Below are 12,705 nucleotides of genomic sequence, written 5' to 3'. Positions count from 1 at the left end.
TTGTTTAGTTTGTCTTATGTTTCTGACCACCTGAAAATAATGTCTAAAGTTAATGATGTGTAGCCAAATTTCTGTTCTCAAGTTATTCATTCTGTCATGTTTTTTAAAAAGGTCATATACTTGTTTTACATTAACGTCTTCCTCTATTTAGCCATGGTTTCAGAATTGTCTGATTGTTAGTCATATGGAGCCTTGAATTATTTTATTCGTTAGAAAACTCATAAGTTGTGTGTAAGTATTATAAGAAGCAAGATTTTATTATTTATGAGTGAAAAACCTGTTTGCTAGTAATATTAATACTCTGTATTGAAATCTTAATCAGAATGCCTCTTTGACACTGCTAGAAGGAAAACAAAGAACCTGGTCAAGATGTATGAATAAAAATTAATTACTCAGACACTGTCACCATAACTGAATTCACAGCCTAAGAGATCTAAAATATTTTTTCTGTCGAGGTTGATTTAATTCAGAAAATTAAAACACAGTTATTTTAAACTCTGTCTGATAATGATTGAATAGAAAACCTTGAGCTTGATTCCACCAATCAGCACGCATGACATTAGATAGTATAGAACAGGATACATTAGCTCTATGCCCAGTCTCCTCCCAGGAGGCGTGGCTTGGATTCAGTCCCACAGAGACTCACTGAGTTTCAGTCAGTCAACTTTACACAAAGAATGAACTAAAGTTAACTCCACTGAAACAAAGAACAGACCCAGCAGGCCTGAACAGTTCAAATGCTTGTTTTCAGATCTGCCAGTTACATTTCTGTTTGTTTAAGTATTTTTTCACTCAACACCTTTGTTAAGATTTAGAAACTTTACCTTTTTGCCCCTCTCAAAAAAAACTGCTTTGGCCCCAAAAACTGCTAGAGCTGGTCCTGCCTAGAGGCGTTTATAGTCAACATATTTGCACCCTTTTCGTTTAGCAATCTGTCTCAATTCTTACCAGAGACTCATCTACCATTTAGCACTACATAACTTGTGTATTCTGTGCTTAATCCCTGTATGTGAGTTATTTATATGTATGTTCTTTAATCAATTTTATCAACCAAAATATTATCAATCTTGTCATTTGATATTTAGTCAATAAATAAGCCATGTGATTGAAGCCATTCTTTGTGTGTATATATAATTACAGTGGCTGATGAGATCTCTGACTTTGGGGAACCTTTGACTCCAATTTGAGTTTAAAGGAAAAACATACTAAATTGCTTATTTCCTCAACATTGTTTTGTGATTCTCCTCCTGTGTGTGGAAATCAGGTTTAACTTGAAATCCAAGTGTAATGTGACAGAACCACTCAGACGCTCGCGGATAAAAAGAACAAAAAAGGCTTTACTGTTTGAATCATCAATCAAAATCGTTGTCAAGAAACAGGCACAGGTCGAATCCAGAAAGGGCAGCAAATAAAGACACGCAAACATAACAACAGGCAAACACAATCCAAAAGGGGTCAGGCAAAAACAGGTGAGTCAAAATACAGAGGATAAGTCAAAACCGGAAAACACAACACAGGAAATAAACGCTCAGTAGCTCTAGAAAGAAGCAATACCTCACACTGAACTCTTCTAAAAGGCCTGGGCTTTATACTAAAGCTAATGAGAGGTCACAGCTGTAACAGATCAGTACTCAGGAGAGAGAGATCTGTGATAGGAGCATGGTGGAGGGTCAGGAGTCATGTGATCTCCCAGAAGATTTCATTTTTAATTAGAATAAAATACAAAATATTATGTATAATATATAATATATAACTTTATGTTAGTAAAAGTCATCAATGTAATTTTATTGAACTGGAAAAGGTCTTACATTATTATTATTTGTTATTGAAATTCCTAAAATTAAAGGTTGAACATGTTGTAATCCAAATGTATTCATTTTGTTATTTGTCATTTATGTTATGTTTTATAGTAAAAACACTACAAACTTTTTTTTTCTTAATTATGTGTTAAAAGCATATTTAATAAACAATTTACTATTATTTGTCAGCAATTCTTCCCTTAAAATCTGTACCCTAGTTTGTTAAAGTTTTGGTTTTCTTTGTTTCTTTGTTTTGTTTCTTTTGGCTGCCAGCCAGAGCTTCACTTGATGTGAGTCTTTAATATCTATGAGCTCATTTACATGTCCATTCTGATTGGCTCTTACCCAGGACAAAATACCACCACATTAAGGTATACTAGCATGCTAAATACCACCAGTGACTTTATAAATAGCTTTTATTTACTGTGACACACATTCTGTGTAACAGTGCATTGATACTGTATAGTTCTATAAATCTGCTCCAGCATATCTTTTCTTTGTACTTTTTTTTTATTTTAATTAAAGTGTGCAAGTGTTACAGCAATTTAATGTGGTTATAAAATGTGATTTGAATATGTAAATAAAACATTAACTGAAATATTAACTTTTAAAACATGAATGTGTAAAAAAAATGAACACAATAATGACTGTATGGAGATAATACAGAGATACAAGGTAATAAACAAGGCTAACAAGACATACCAGCATGTACAAAAGCTAGAATGCTCTTTGACAAATGATATTTTCTTCATTTTCAAAACATCTTCCAGGTAGACCAAAGCTTTTTCCTGCAAATTTTAGTTTACCTCAGTATGAAGAAGTTAAACATAAAATATAAAGTGCGCTGTATAGGCAGTGGGAGATGGCAGGGAGGTATTTGGTGGCATGGACCCCTTCGGCAGAAACTGGCTCTTGGTACATGGAATGTAACCCCGCTGAGGGGGAGGGGCCAGAGCTTGTGTGGGAGGTTGAGAGGTACCAACTAGATATAGGTGGGCTCACCTCCACCCACAGTTTCATCTCTGGAACCAAACTCCTTGATAGGGGTTGGTCCCTGTCCTACTCAGGAATTGCACAGGGTGAGAGGCACCAGGTGGCTGTGGGGATACTCACATGCCCCCGGCTGGCTGCTGTGTAGTTGGAGTTTGTCCTGGTGGATGATAAAGTTACCTCAATGCAAATTAAAATCTCAAGGAGGAAAACTGTGACTGTTGTGTGTGCTTATGCACCAAACAACAGTTCAGAGTTTTCAGCCTTCTTGGAGTGAGTAGGTGGGGTTCTGGAAAGGATGTGGCTGTCATGCCTCTGCAATATCACATGGACCTTGGGAACAGTACCCTTGGACTGGCAGACCAGGGTAGTGTTCCCTATTTTTAAGAAAGGGGACTGGAAGGTGTGTGCCAACTACTGGGGTATCACACTACTCAGCCTCCCTGGGAAAGTTTATGCCAGCTTGCTGGAAAAGAGACTCCGACCGATAGTTGATCCTCCAATTGAGGAGGAACAATGTGGATTCCATCAATGGGCAATTGGACCAGCTTTTCATTGTTGAGGGGGCTTGAGAGTTTGCCAACCCAGTCTACATGTATTTCATGGACTCAGAGAAGGCTTATGACCATTTCCCTGAGATATCTTGTGGGAGGTCCTCCAGAAGTATGGGTTGCTGGGGCCACTACTCGGGACCATTCAATCTCTGTACTCCCAGAGCAAGAGTTGTGTCTGGATTAAGTCAAGCTCGTTCAGTGTGAGTGTTGGAGTCCACCAAGGTTGTGCCTTGTCTCCACTCCTGTTCATGATATTCATGGACAGGGTGTAGCGGAGGTCAGGAGGGCATTATGTGTCTGAGGCCCGGAGGGTGGCGTCTCTGTTATTTGCGGATGATGTTGTCCTTTTGGCTGGATCACATGGATGCCTCCAGCACTCACTGGAGCAGTTTGCAGCTGAGTGTGAAGTGGTTGGTATGAGGATCAGCACCTCCAAGTCCATGGTCCTAGCCCAGAAAAGGATGGCATGTTCACTCCAGGTAAGGGTTAAGGACCTGCCCCAGGTGGAGGAGTTTAAGTATCTCAGAGTCTTGTTCACGAGTGATGGGAAGAGGGATCATGAGATCGGCTGCAGTAATGCAGTCACTGTATCGGACTGTAGTGGTGAAGAGGGAGCTGAGCCATAAGGCGAAGCTCTCTGTTTACTGGTCGGTCTACATCCTAACCCTCACCTATGGTCATGAGCTGTGGGTAATATCCTGAAAGAATGAGAATGTGAATACAAGTGGTAGAAATGAGCTTTCTTTGCAGGGTGGCGAGCTACATTCTACTTGATAGGTTGAGGAGCTCAGTCATCTGGGAGGAGCTCAGAGAGTGTCGCCACTCCTCCACATTGAGAGGACCCAGTTGAGGTGGTTTGTGCAGATGATCATGATGCTCCTGGTGGGGGTTTACTAGGCATGGCCTACTGGGACAAGACTCAGGGGTGGACCTATGACCTGCTGGAGGGATTATATCTCCAAGTTGGCCTGTGAGCGGCTTGAGATCCCCTGGAATGAGCTGAATGAAGTTGTGTGGGACAGGGTCGTCTGGGATTCTCTGCTCTCCCAACTGCTACCAAATCCCTATCTGGATTAAGCGATTAAAGATGATGATGATAATGATGATGTGTCTTGCTTTTGCACAGCCAACAATTTATTTTTATTTTTTTGCCAATATTTAAATTCCTCAAATAAAAAGTAATTGTTTATGGTTTATCTCGGGATGTATGAATGCATTTTCACTTAAAAATCATTTGTGAATAGTGATGAGGGGGTGGAATGTCTAAAAATGTGAAGAATTGGTTCTCTGTATTGGTAAATATATTTATAAGATTTACATTATAAAAAAAGCAGAGACAGTGTTTTACCTTTGAAAGCAAGTCTGAAGATTATATGTGAACCTTTAACAGCACATCTGTAAACTCCTCCATCCTCTTCAGTCAGGTGTGATATGAGTAGAGAGAGATTTCCTGGAGAGTGACCATTAACCAGCTGAACTCTGCGTCTGTACTGATCACTGGATATCTCTTCCCATGTATTTCGGTGTGGGTTGTCTTTCTTCCAGCTGAATTCCTCAGGTTTGGTGTGTAGGTCAGTACAGTAGCAGGGAAGCAGTACTGACCCTCCTTTATTTTCTTCGATATTCAGTATTTGTTCATTGTTCACCAGAGTGCAGCCTGTAGAAACACACATCAGTTAAATCAGATTAATTATATAGTCTTTATATGACATACTAATTACAGTTTTTAACCCCCTTAAAACCTTATTTTACAAGGTTTATTACATACTAAGACTTATTACTCAGTAAATACAGGGACTATAAAGCAAACTGGTCAAGCTATTCTTAGGTTATAGAAGTGTGTATAAACCTTTTGGCCCACTGGCAGACCCTGGCTTGTTAAGGGGCAAAGGATGTAACGTCAACGTCAGTTTTTAATGGAAATAAAATCTTCTTTACAAACAAACAAACAAACAAACCAACAAATTAGAACATATGATGCCTACTCTTGCTGTCGTGTATCTACTTTCATTCAATTTTTGTTTTTTTGCATCATTTAAACAGCATTTCACAATGTACAGATCAGCTGAAGCGGTTAGAGATGACATAGACAGAAATAATTTCATTTCATTGACTTTCATTAAAAGTAAATAATGTCCTTGTTTTCTATTGTAGATTCCCATTTTGGAGATGATTGATTTCTTTCACAGTGACAATATTTACATAAAATGATGCGTTTTAGTATATTACATGTTCAAAAGAATTCATACTAATTGCAATTTGTGTGCAGATCTTCATCAATTCTTTCAGAAGTGGAAACTCAGAGTGTTTCTACATATAACTCAATGTTTGTTGCCAAGTTTTGCCCACATATTGCTGTGTTTGAGTATATAGTAGACGGCATAAAAATTTAGATTTGCATGTTATCAACTCAATAACAAGATACAAAACAACACTTACCTTCAGAGACGTGAAGCCCGATGAAGAGAAGATAAAAAGTCAGCAACATTCCCACTAGTAAAACAACACTGAGTTCACAGCACACTGACAGCTCCACACCCAGCACTACACTAGCCCTGTATACCACACTGAGTACACAGCTCTCTCAGCAGCTCTTCACTGGAGTCTAACCCACTCTAATGTCCGTGCAGCTCACAGGAGCTGTGTTTAAATCAGCTAGACCGGAACTCTTCTGACTTTTAGAGACTTTATCAGCAGCTTCTTCAGAATCACAAACCACACAGTGGTCTCTGAGTTTTGAAAACACCTGCTGTTTCCTCTCTCGCGTGCATCATTTCTCAGTTCACACAAGTGGACACAGGAAAAAGCCAAAAAAAGAAACGTTATACACACCTCTTTCTCAGAAAACAAAACAACAAAGATAAAAGAAATCAGCAAGGACTAGAGTGAATGGTCATCATACCATATAGTTGACCAGCACATCAGCATTCAAAACACAATGTATTCTGTCTTTTCTGGCAGAGATGTTCTTTCCAATTTACAGCCATCTCTCTTTAACTTTTCGTTTTTTGTCTTAGCGTGCATGCCTTGTTTACCTTAAATTTTCATTTCCACCACTGTTTCTTTTACTCTCTCTCGAGTGGGAGGGGAGGTCATGTGTGTATATATATATGCATTGGTGGGGGGAAATCCACAATTGCATTTTACATAATATTTTCTGCATTTTCACCCAGAAGGATTAGAAAATGTGTCTGTGTGTGTGTGTGTGTGTTTGTGTGTGTGTGAGTGTGTGTGTGTGTGTGTGTGTGTGTATACACATGCAAAACCCTTCATATATGGCTTTGCAGCTATTTCTCGCACACTCAAACTGTGTTAAAGCAGATCTTACACTTGAACATTTAAAAGTGTGAGAATTAAAGTGATATCTGGCAGCTCTGACGTTAGGTACTTTTCTGTGTCTTGTGTTTTTTTTTTAAGCTATCAGCTCTCCTTTCTGTGGTCTTGCTAGTTGTTGTTCTCTCTGGCCTTTTTATGGTAGGATATGATCTCATGTTTGTGAAACTTCTTTGTGGTCTACATCTCTATTCTGAGGTACCTATAATAGTATCAAGAGTGACTCATGATGGGGGGAGGGGTCAAGCAATGCTGACCTGAAACTTGATGAGGCCTCAGAGACACAAGCACCAGCACAAGTGACCCAGAGTGCCACACATTTGCTTGTGTCATTTACATGTGTGACATACCAAACAAATGTCTATTCAATGTTTTATTATCCAGGTCATTTTTAAAGTCCTTCTTGCTCTGTCACACCAGGAAGTGCCAGTCTTAAGCTGCTAAAAACCTGAGAGAACCCAGAGGGGAGGAGGACCCACCAAATTCAAGTGTGAAACAGCGCAGTTTCAGGTCCTGACCTGTCTGAACTGTTTCTCTTAGAGGTGTCTTGTAATATGTTTTAAGTTTAAATTAAAATTAGTCTGTTTAAGTCAAACACACAGGACACAGCGGTACCTGGGCAAGAATACAGTCACTTTTTGAGAGGCACAACACCGCCAGAGGAGGACAACAGAGAGTGAGAAGGCTCAGTTTTTCAGCACTATTTATTACATATTCAACCCCATCAATACATACTTGAGCCATCTCATTCTAAGCAGACTGTCCACATAGTTGCCCCTGTCCACCCACAATGTGCCAACTATCACAGGCGACCAGGGTGCCCAGATCTGCATCACCTGTAGTCAATCAATCAATAAATAAATAAATAAATAAACACTGTGCAAAATGTTTACAAAAAGTTTATAAAAAAACAAACAAAAAAATAAAACAAAACTGATGTTTTCCATCAGCTGACTTTTCTCCATGACGTCCTGCTATATCCCCACTACAGGGCTACAGTCTAGGGCAATAAGCAGAGACATAAACAATTAACTAGATAGACTGCTGTAAATTTGGAGGAATGGTAGGTGTACTGGTGAGTGTGGACTGACTGGCAGAAGAGGTGAACATTTGCTACTTTAAGTCATGAAAAGACTTGTTGCTTCCTCTTTATTGATGTTTTATTTATGAATGCCTTAAAGACACTTTGACACAGCTACTGTCTTTGTTAAATATACATAGCATGCTGGTCATGCTTTGCTTTATTCATTTCAAAGTGATGATTACAGAACTGAAAAGAATACAGTTTAAAAGAAACTGAAAACAGTGGTATTTCTGAATGAACTGCACAATCAAACTAATCACCCCATTAATCTTGTTTTGGAGTGAAAAAGAACTGATGCTTCAAATCTGACTATTAGATGCTTCATGCTAATCTGTCCTGACACATTGATGCTCAACCAGAAATTATATTTCAGTCAAAATATTCACAGATGAACATACTTTGCTTACATACTGTTTATTGTTTAACCCTTTACAGTACACTGACTAATTGTTATGGATGTTTCTTTTCCATTGACAGGGTAGAAGGGGGTTTATAGATTGTGCAGCATCAGATGGGCTACAGATGTGCTGTAACTGTAAACCTGCATAGTGTCAGAACGAGTCAGAATGAGCCAGACGTGTGCGGATAAAAATGAAGAAAGAAGCTTTACTAATGAAATCGTGATCCAGAGTCGTCGTCAAAAAACAGGCACAGGTCAAATCCAAAATGGACAGGAGACACAGAAAAACAAACATCACACAAGGCAGACAAGTCCGAAAGGGGATTCGGCAAAAGGCAAAGTCAGAAAACACAAAAAACATTCGATACCAAAATACAATCAAACAAGAATGACCACTCAGTAGTTCTGTGATGGAAGCAATACATCACAAAGAGCTGATCTAAAAGCCTGGGCTTTATACTAATACTAACTAGTCATGTGATCAAAACAACAGGTGATACAGATCAGTATTGTGGTGAAGGAGAGCGGTGATTGGAACGTGGTGGAGGGTCAGGTGTCACATGATCCCCCAGAGAATTCCTTTGAAGTTTCAGAGCCAGAGAGAGGTGTGACACTATATGGTAGGTGTTTCTGATAAAATGGCCAATGACATTGTATATTTCATGCGATGTCTCTGTAGTTTCCATAGTTTTTCAAGTTCCAATTCAAAAATATTCATGAAAAGTGTAAATCTAAAGTCTACTTTTTTTGCATTTTATATCAACAGATTTAACTGAACATTATATCGAATCAGACCAGACCAGACTAGAGATAGACATTAAAAAAGAGGTTGTGACAGAGCTGTGCTAAACTATGAGGGTGAACAACAACACAATAAGTAGGGCTACAGGTGAATGTTATAGGCTAGGATCAAAATTCCTTAAGATACAATGACCAATCAGAAACGAGGATTTTGTTTACAGCTGTTTCACCAACGTGACTATAAAGAAAATATTGAGGTGTGAGGTAAAATGCATTTCTTTAATAATTCCTCTTCATTTTGATTATAATCTTATTGTGTGAGAGTAAATAAGCAAATTAGCTCATTAAAGACAAGATTTTGTTAAAAATGATATCAATAATTGTTTACTTGAAGTTTTACATACATATATATTTACATACATATGTACAAATATGAAAAGGCATAATAAAGAAAAGAGAGAAGCATAAAACAAAACTCTATTTTTTTTTTTAGTAACAGTGAGGTGTGTTATTTGTTTACTCTGATGGTAGCATTTTCATAGTCTTTTCTCCAGTGTCAATAACTGTGGGTGTTGTTCTGGGTGTTGACTACAGCAGAGTGTAAACTACAGTAGTGTATGTATCTTCATCCTGTAGAGAAGCACAAATGATAATTAACACACAACACTGACCCTTTAAAACCACTTCAGAGTTTGACTTAAACTACCAGTATCAGCTTCTTCCTCAGTAGGAATAGGATATACAGATATGCACTGAGAGCCAGTTTATTAGGTAAACTCACTCACATTCACTCACACTGTACATTCCAACAACAAGTGACTGTGGTGTGAAGAATAAATCAGGCAGACCAGCATTTCTCATATTAGTTAAGTGTTAAAGTGAACATGGACAATATGAGTGACTTTTTTGACTATTTGAAGAGTTTTTTGGATTTTTTTTTTCATTGAATTGTGAATTGTGGACAAAATCAGCTTGTTTTTCTGAAGGGTCAGATTTTGTGTCGAATAGGCTGAAACAACCAAAGAACATCATCGGCTACCAATGAGGTTAAGCAAAAAACAAGACAATAGATACAAGATCATCAGAAATGGGCCACTAATGAATGGAATAAAGTTGCCTAATGAAACAAATCCAGTTTTCCTTTTGTGTCATGCCATTCAGTATAATAACACATCCTGTCTCAATGCATGTTTTGTCATGAAAGCATTCCAGAAACATGTCAGTGATTTTTCCAGCATCTTTTAGAATCCATGCCTAATAAATTGGCAGCTCAGTACAGTTTTTGCTTTTGAGTGTGTATCTTCCTAGCTGATAGTAATGGTCATCTTCTGAAAGGGATATGTATTCAGGTTATGTAGATAAAATATGTAGTATGAAGAAAGAATTCATTACTAGGGTGTGATGGGATGTAAGTGTAGGAATATAGTGTAGAAATATGATGTTATGTGCCAGGATGTGATGAGATATGATGTGGTGTAATGGGGTATGTAGATTGGAGAAGAAGGGCTATGATGGGATATTATGGGATGTGATAGGATGTGTATATGGGGTGTGATGGGAAAAATGTGAGATTTGCATTGGATGAAATGGACAATAATTGAATGTCAAAAAATATGATGAATTATGATGGGACATGATGGAACATAATGGTATGTTAAGAGATTTTATGTAGTATGACTGGATGTGATGAGATGTGATAGATTACGATGGAATATGATGCTATAAGAAGAAATGTGATGAGATATGATGGGATTGTATAAACTTACCTGTGTTTTCTGTTCTCTTTTCATTCTTCTTTGCTCTCGGCTCTCTGTCTGTCCTCGTCTCTGTCCTGTAGAATGAAATGATATAAAGTGAGACACAGATACTGCACATACCTCGACAGTGTGTGTGTGTGTGTGTGTGTGTGTGTGTACCTCTGTATCTCCAATAGAGATACAGTCCTCTGAGTCCCAGCAAGGGAAGAACAACAAAAATCAAGATGAAGGAATATATGGAATGACCTGTGGTAGAAAAGACAGTTTACATATTTGTATGTGTGTGTGTGTGTGAGTGTGAGAGACAGAGAGAGAGAGAGAGAGAGAGAAAGTAAGAGAAGAAGAAAATATGCTTTAATACAGAATATCACACAATGAATCACATTCTGCTTTTAGCTGCAGTCAGTGTGCTGTACTTACTATCAGGCCTTTGAAATGAATGTGTGGTTGAAGTGGTTAGTCCGGTGTGTACAATGGCCACTGCAGTAGATGTAGTAGTCGTAGATGGACCCTCTGTAGAGAGAGGAGAGTCTGACAGTCAGTGCAAAAAAGAGCACAGCAGTAAACAGCTCACTGTAGATACACAGTAACATTAACACCTTTTATTGAACAAATCTAATTCCAAAAATCTGGGACAATATGGGAAATGTTAATAACATCAGAAAGCAGTGATTGGTAATTTTATTTATTTATTTTTTTTGCTGTTTGTAAAGGTTTTTTCTCATGTGCCTGCAAAACATTGTAAAAGATTTGGGACAGGAACATGTTAAAACTGTGTTACATCACCTTCACTTTTATCAACTCTTAATAATCATTTGGGAACAATAGGGATCACATGTTTCCACTGTGTATCAGTCCATTTCAAGTGAGCTCAAGTCCAGAGATGTGCATTCTGAGGAATTGAAGGTCACAGGCATTGAGTTGTGGTTTTCGGCTGTGTCTTTGATTTCTCCAGATACCCTGAATCTTTAGATGATATTATGCAGTGTAGAGCGGGGATTATCTAAAACTCTTGGAATAACTTACTGAACTTTGCTGCCACATTTTTTGGCAAAATGGTGAACCGAGCCTTACTCATAAAGGAGTCTTTCCTGGATGCTCCTTTTCAATTCATGAATGATTACATCAGCTGTTTAAGATGTTTGTTGGACATTTTACAATGTTTCTATTCTTACATTGTTTTTCTCCTTGTAACACTCCAGAAATGATCAGACGCTCGCGGATGAAAGTAGAAAAAGAGGCTTTACTGATATAAACACTTTCCAAACTCGTCGTCAAAACACAGGCAATGGTCAAATCAAAAAGAGTGCAAAACAACAAAAAGACAAACATAACCAGAGAGCAATCCAAATCCAAAAGGGCAGAGACAAAAAACATTATCCTTCTGGGTCACGGGAGCCTATCCCAGCTGTCATTGGGCGGAAGGCAGGATACACCCTGGACAGGTCGCCAGTCCACCGCAGGGCAGGCAGACAGACATACACATTCACACACTCACTCACACCTAGGGGCAATTTAGTGTGTCCAATTGACTTGACCGCATGTCTTTGGACTGTGGGAGGAAACCAGAGAACTCAAAGGAAACCCATACAGACACGGGGAGAACATACAAACTCCACACAGAAAGGACTCTGGTCACCTGGCTGGGGTTCAAATCCAGACCATTCTTGCTGTGAGGCGACAGCGCTACCCCCTGCACCACCGTGGTTACGGACTGAGCGTCATGGGTCACATGATCCCCAAGGGAGTTCTGGGAGTTGGAGTTCTCTGATAGCGCTAATCCGGACGGATGTGTGACACTCCTAACTTTTGTGTAATATGTTGTTGTAGGCATCCGTTTCATAATGAACATATATGATATGAACATATATATGATAAAATAAAATATTAAATATCTTATCTTTGTGCTGTTTTTATTTAAATATATGTGAAGGTATATTTATAAATCACTGCTTAGCATGCACCATTGTTATGAGATGTCAAAGAGCTATTTGCTCATCTGTGATAATATTTTGGCTAATGTTTTTACATTTATGTAAGCCCTGAA

Source organism: Colossoma macropomum, unplaced genomic scaffold (genome assembly GCF_904425465.1).
Source record: "Colossoma macropomum unplaced genomic scaffold, Colossoma_macropomum, whole genome shotgun sequence".
Lineage (NCBI taxonomy): Eukaryota > Metazoa > Chordata > Actinopteri > Characiformes > Serrasalmidae > Colossoma > Colossoma macropomum.
This window is presented reverse-complemented; position numbering follows the sequence as displayed.